The sequence below is a fragment of the Limulus polyphemus genome, unplaced genomic scaffold, assembly GCF_000517525.1.
Source record: "Limulus polyphemus unplaced genomic scaffold, Limulus_polyphemus-2.1.2 Scaffold11872, whole genome shotgun sequence".
NCBI lineage: Eukaryota > Metazoa > Arthropoda > Merostomata > Xiphosura > Limulidae > Limulus > Limulus polyphemus.
In genome coordinates, this window is record NW_013677482.1 from 2908 (window position 1) to 10587 (window position 7680).

General features: G+C 33.2%; 1 long non-coding RNA gene across 1 annotated transcript in view; it reads left to right on the forward strand.

Annotated features, from left to right (window-relative positions):
• Positions 1 to 5534: 5534 nt before the first annotated feature.
• LOC106476863 overlaps positions 5535 to 7680 on the forward strand; it is a 3739-nt gene continuing 1593 nt past the window's right edge. The window contains exons 1-2 of the long non-coding RNA XR_001291941.2: positions 5535 to 5724; positions 6065 to 6137. This is a non-coding gene — a long non-coding RNA (uncharacterized LOC106476863). The remainder of the gene's footprint in view (positions 5725 to 6064; positions 6138 to 7680) is intronic.

Below are 7680 nucleotides of genomic sequence, written 5' to 3' on the forward strand. Positions count from 1 at the left end.
CACCTGGCCATGCCGGGCCGCCTCTATTATCTCTACAAGTTCATAACAAAGGTGATACGTGCACCCCTCAAACACCTTGAAGACAGCTCGTGACTCGCCTAGAAACTTGTTCGCAACTTCCAAGGGGGGCTCACGATCCACCGTTTGAAAAACAAGGATTTCAGATGACACCCCGCCCTGCACTTTCAGCTGTTAACGTGTTATATAAGTTACAGTCAATTTCGTTATTTTGTTCACAGAGTCGGACAAAATTCTTTTGCGGCGGGTGTTGCTCATTGTTTTCCCTCTGGTAACTAGTTTGTTATCAGGAACGACTACACGTGGATCACCAACCTGGTAGTTTAGCCCGCATGCCTTATAAGATACAGCTCTGTTTTATATATGTAAATATTTCACTGCTGTTTCCCCCAATATAGAAACAGGAAAGCCTGCTAGTCATATTTAATCCTGTAGTAAATATTTACACTCGAATGACTCTTGGGATTAATAAGGATTATTTGTTGGTTGAATTTTTCATAAAGCTACTCGAGGGTTATCTGCGCTAGCCGTCCCTAATTTTAGAGTGATAGACTAAAGAGAAGGCAGCTAGTCAACACCACCCACCGCCAATTCTTGGGCTACTCTTTACCAAAGAATAATGGGATTGATAAGTCACATTATAACACCCCCACGGCTGAAAGGGTGGGCATGTTTGATGATGGGATTCGAACCGTTTGTTAAGGAAAAGAACGTATTATTGGACTTTTTTGTCTTTCTCAACACAAACAGAAACAGTACGATATACACCAAATACAACAGTGTATGTAAAACGCAAAAGTACATTATGTATCAAATATAACAGTGTATGTAAAATACAAAAATACGTTATGTATCAAATATAACAGTGTATGTAAAATACAAAAATACGTTATGTATCAAATACAACAGTGTATATAAAATACAAAAATACGTTATGTATCAAATAAACAGTGTATATAAAATACAAAAATACGTTATGTATCAAATACAACAGTGTATGTAAAATACAAAAATACATTATGTATCAAATACAACAGTGTATATAAAATACAAAAATACGTTATGTATCAAATAAACAGTGTATATAAAATACAAAAATACGTTATGTATCAAATACAACAGTGTATATAAAATACAAAAATACGTTATGTATCAAATACAACAGTGTATATAAAATACAAAAATACGTTACGTATCAAATACAACCGTGTATATATAAAATACAAAAATACGTTACGTACACCTCAGTGGTGTAAGTAAAACGAAAAAGTATATAATTGATACTTGAAAAAAAAAAGTATGTTATCCAGACCGGAACAGGTAATATAATAGGTATTATATGTCCAGATATGGCTACATTTGTATTTTACGTATGCATACTGACTTTTTAAAAACAAATTATACACGGCTTCCTAACAAACTGGGCAAATTCTGTGCCTTTCAGAGTAATTTTTAATTTTTGCAAAGTCACAAAATTTGCTCCTTCCCTTCAAGACTGCTTTAAATATTGAGCCACTCAGATTACACAACACTTACTTAGTTGACTCAATTCACACGTAACAGTTTCTGTGATTGGTTAAGTATTACGTATGCATGATTAACATTGAGGTGCATTGTATGTATATAAACGATAACAAGACAAGCTTCCAGCACTCTCCTACAGGGGTCGATGTAGTCGTTTCAGTGTAAACTATCTGTACCGGTCTATGGTTCCAATGTTAAAATATCAGATCCAAACAAATCTTATCAAAACTGATAACCAGGTGTGAGCTTCCGACGGTTGTTATAGTCATTTATAAACATTAAACGAGTCTTAACAAAACTGATAACCAGGTTTTGAGCTTCCGACGGTTGTTATAGTCATTTATAAATATTAAACGAGGCTTAACAAAACTGATAACCAGGTTTTGAGCTTTCGACGGTTGTCATAGTTATTTATAAACATTAAACGAGTCTTGACAAAACTGATAACGAGGTTTTGATCTTCCGACGGTTGTCATAGTCATTTATAAACATTAAACGAGGCTTAACAAAACTGATAACCAAGTTTTGAACTTCCGACGGTTGTCATAGTCATTTATAAACATTAAACGAGTCTTAACAAAACTGATAACCAGGTTTTGAGCTTCCGACGGTTGTCATAGTCATTTATAAACATTAAACGAGTCTTAACAAAACTGATAACCAGGTTTTGAGCTTCCGACGGTTGTCATAGTCATTTATAAACATTAAACGAGTCTTAACAAAACTGATAACCAGGTTTTGAGCTTCCGACGGTTGTCATAGTTATTTATAAACATTATACGAGAAGAAGTTTTTCTATCGTTCTTGCAGTTTTCCACATTCGTTTGTAGTGTAATAAAGCCTATCTAACACAAGTGCTGAAACATCAAGGAAACCGGTTTGTTATTTTACAAATAATACTGAACTAAATACTACTGGAAAGAAAATCTGACAAAAACGATCGGTATGTTATGGTAATGTTAGAGATTGTAAACAAGCCAATTAGTAACCCGTATGCAGGGCCGTCTCATTATTACATGTAATAAACAAAACAACAACAACACTGTAACAGTTTGACAGTAAACGGGGCTATCTCATCATTACAGATTCTAAAAAAGTTTGTTTGTTATGGATTTCGCGCAAAGCTACAACCGGGCTAACTGCGCTAGCCGTCCCCAATTTAACAGTGTAAGACTAGAGGGAAGGCAGCTAGTCATCACCACCCACCGCCAACTCTTGGGCTACTCTTTTACCAACGAATAGTGGTATTGACCGTCACATTATAACGCCTCCACGACTGAAAGGGTGAGCATGTTTGGTGGGACGAGGATTCGATCTCGCGATCCTCAGATTGTGAGTTGAACGCCCTAACCACCTGGCAAAAAAAAGTAACTTTAACATTTCGACGGTGATGGCAATATCTAATTATATACTTATTTCTTAGGCCTAACTTCTATTGACATACGAATTCAAGGTGAGCAACTCCATGTCGTGGAAGATCGTTTGCCTATTTGTAGAATTATTACTTTCCTACGACAGTGGAAGTGCAGAAATTGGTACACCATTTTTTATTTACCGGCTTTCTTCGGAGTCTAAATGAAGGAATCAAGTTATTTCTATTCTCTGTAACTTGTACAATCCTTGTAATATTTTGGTGTCGCATTATTTTATATTCATTTTTATTGTTTTACACTCCACTTTGGGAGTACAAATATCACATTTCATTCTTTCTCTCGCGAGGTTCATGTTATTGTGAGTAAAATGATTTCGGGTGACGAAGAACTAACAAACATTTACTTTTCCTTACCAGTAATTATCATTTGAGAATATATAGTTTTATATAGGAGTCCAATAGTAAATTTGCCGGTTATATAAAATGTACTCTTGGCATAATTGACAATCATATAGTGAAGTGAAAATAAGAAATTTTAAATATAAAAAACATCTTTATTTGTTTTAAAAAAATTATGTGGCGCCATCTATGGAATTTTCTAAAATACTACCTAGGCCAACAACGTTAGGCTGAATTTTCACCATAGTTCACTCGAACTAATCCATTTAGCAATGTTTAATTGTTTATTCTTTTTAACACTAACACAATACCAAACTTTTAATAATCAACATACGTAACTCGAAATTATGAACCATGGCTTCGAAAAGACATCTTTATAAATTTCCGATAAAATATTAGCGTCTTAAAAGTTTTTTAAATTTCGCGTAATTTGCAAAAGATGGTATCTTTTGGATGACACGTGGTTGCATCATTATTTTTTCCTGGAAAGCGTCTTGCTTAGGAAGTACCTAAGATGATCAATACTTGCGATCGAGGGGGGAGGGGACTAAAAGCAGTATCAGATCGATATAAAATTTTAGATTTGACAAAAAACAACAACAACATAAAATCCTACGAATAGTCTTCACACAGCAGTTTGATGTTCAACACAACAAAAAGAAGAATGCATGAATTATTTATAACTTCCTAAAAACTTAAGTTTAAAAATATTCTATACAATTCTTGTTGAGCAGGCGAAGATAAACACCACGATCATTTATTACGTCGCGATAAATGCATAAATAAACTGACAGAAATTTAAAAATATTATTAAAAGATGTATTATTTTAATTTTAATAAGCGATTTCTGTAATGAGAAATGTTTAATTTGATAATTCTAGATAATTTATTTTTCCTCTTTTGTTACTATACTTTTATAAGTAGGGTTAGAATATTTTATTAATGTTACAGTAATTAATATGCATAAAACTATTCTTAATTTTCACACTTACTGAACTACTAAAAATGAAACGCAGCAAAGTTTGTGATGAGATTTCTTCTAGTTTAACCCATTGTAAAATGGTTTAACCCATAGCAGACGCTCTTACGGGGTTGAACAGAAATTCAACATTCTGCGAATATGACACGTGGTTTAAGCCAGGTCAGATGCTTTATATTTTTGATAAGTATAAATTTTGTGTAGCTTGCAACCAGTTCTTATTAAAGTTTTAGTTATCTAAATTTCTAGTAATTATAAACTAATAAAACAGCTGCTTCATCATTCGAGATTTGTAACAGTACATCGTCCATCAATCAATCAATAAATAAATACTCTTTAGACTTAACGCAGTGGTGACGAGTTGGATGAATCTATTAAGAAACAGTGTTTCCAGCATTATAAACCAACACCAAACATTTGTGATAAAAATCACGTAAACAATAAAATAGCATTTCAGATATAATTATTGTTTCACACACCCGCAGTTTACGTGATTTATTTCATAAATGTTAGGCATATTGGTTTCTTATGCTTCGTCAGCATTTAATCCATTACTTTAAAGTAGTTATTGTGAAAATTAAAAACGATTGACAAAACAACGAAGCAATATGAAATAGTACATATTCTTATCTGTACAATTGTGACCCCTATTGTATCGTATTAATTAAATAAAGGACGCGATTAAGCCTAAGCACTTTTAACTTTTAAGCTTCTTAATTAACCTGTTCATATGAATTCTTTTCACTTGAAAATCGAGTTATCCAGTTACTTTAAATAAAAAAATAGTTATTTCTTATTTGTTTCCTTTATAGTATACCATTACTTTTACTAAATAATCGAATAGAAAACGTAATTACAATTTAGATATAACCAAATTCAAACAACGATCTAACACTGCTAACGGAACTAAAGACGTCATATATATATATATATACGGGCAGAATAGAACGTCCGTTTCTCACAACTGCTCTTCTAGGAATTGCTAGGCTCCCATACACTGCAAATAATCAATAATATTTTGTACATATTTTAAGTATGAAATGCACTAGCTTTTTTAACAGGTTTATTCGAACTTGTTACAAATGGCTGGATTAATGAAAATACGATTTATCTCAGTTAACTTTAGTCGTATCTGGTTAATAAATATTGCGTGGAGGTTACTACACTTCTGGCGCGCAGTGCGGTGCGACCAATGAGGCCTTCCAGTTAAACTCACAGTATGACGTAGGCAAGCGCTTTAGAGTGAACTCGGAGCACGAGAAGCAGTGAGACCAATCACATTTATGTCTCAGAAGGATGAAGTGATGTTTCTATAGTAACAAAGACAAAATCATCTTGAATGTCTTGACAGGTGTGTGATAGTTCAGTTCCTCAGTATGTACGCAAAGGGAAAAGGTTCAGCGGTTCCTTCCGATAGCCAAGCCCGGGAAAAGTAAGTGTTGAATGTTATAGTCTTAGTGAAGCGACTGCTTACCATACAGTGAACCAAAGTATGACCAGTTTTCTTGAAACGTACTGTTCGAATATGTATTTATAGCGAACACAGAATATTATAAAAAAGTTGTATGCTGTAAAATAATTAGATATGCATGTAATTCTAATAATTGGGAAAAGGAAGTTAAATAATAGTAAAACATAAGCTGTTTCTCGTGTAATTCAATTTCAAGGTCATATATATGGGTAGATACCATTAGTTGTAATGCTAGGGGAGGATAGTTGTTTTAACGTTACATTTTTGTCTTATTACTTGTATGTTTTTCTTTGAATTTCAGGTTAGCCCTTTATGTTTATGAATATTTACTACACGTAGGAGCTCAGAAAGCAGCACAGACATTTCTGTCAGAAGTAAGTTTTTAGCCTGTACTTTATGAAACCTTGTTTACACTTATTGGTTGATGATCACTTAGTTATTTCTGGCTACAAGAATATTCGTGTGTATGTCGTTCGTTGTTGGTTATAATAGAAGCATGTAGTTTGCTCTAGTCTAATGGAAAGCGTGAGAGATCGTATGTTTGTAAATACTTATTACATGTAGTATTTAGTATAATTCATGAAAGATGTATTATTAATGTAAACCTTTGCATTTAAATTGAAATTTAAACCAATCGCAGTTAAACGTTTTGGCTAAAAACTGTAAAATCCGAAGTTAAATTTTTCGAAATTTTAGGTTTTAATTTAACTTTTAAGGCCAAGTTAAACCAATTTTAAGACATCAGCTTCAAATATAAATAATTCAATTTTACTTTTTATAATAAAAAAAAAATTAAAAGTCACAAAAGGTGATAATTGATATAAATTATAATAACAGTAACATGGCTGGTACCATTGTGGCAACTCTACAGCTTTTTTTGTCAGGGTTAAAATTCTCTCATTTCTTTTAAAATTCGAACATTCGTGCTGAATTTCATACTTTGATCTCAGTTAAATTTAAAAGTTACCAAAAGCAATGATCATTATCACCAAAATGTTTCTCACAAATTACGTTAATTTTAGTTAGAAATAGTTTTATAATCTTTGGGAGTAATTTAATTTGTTGAGTTTTAAACAAAGCTTAGACAAGGGAACCTTTTTAATTAATGGTTCACCACAATATTCTCCCACTGCAGTACCTCCTAGTTTTAGGTCAGAGGAAAATGTAATTGCCGGTGTATTTTCCTTATCTACACAGTAATTTTGACCCATTGGCTTATAAAGGCTTTATAAGTCTTATTAGTGCTTTGTTTATTTTGTTTTAACTTGGTGGTCAGGACAGCATACATCTAAAGCATTATATATATATATATATCTTTAGTATACTTATTAGAAGTATTCCTTAGAACCTCTACCCCATGAAATAATCCTCATTAATTTTATCTTTATCAATGTTTGTCAGCAGGAAGTGAGTATACATGTAAGCTGCTGCTTAACATAAGATATGGCATAACTTTTTGGGACAACATGGGACCTATTGGTTCGTCTCGCTGTTCCATCCTGGAAACTAAATTAAAAACAAAACAAATCTTAAAGCCAGCCATCATCATTCATTCATATACTTATCAAGCTTTTCATTAAACTCAATTAAATTTACTGCCTCTACAACATCTGAAGGCAACTCATACCAAAGGCTAACCACCCTGTTGGAAAAATGAAACTGTCTTACTGAAGATGACTCCTACCTTGACAAAATTTATATTTGTGTCCCCTAGTCCTAATGTTCTCACTGTTAAATATGAAAAAGGATGATGTATCAACACTATCAATTCCCTTTACAATCTTAAACACCTCAGTCCGACCCCCCCCCAACAATTTGAGAGATTTCAGCCTCTCCTTGTATGACATCTCCTCCATCCCAGGTACCATTCTAGTAACCCTTCTCTGAACCCTTTCCAACAATTCAGTGTCTTTCCTA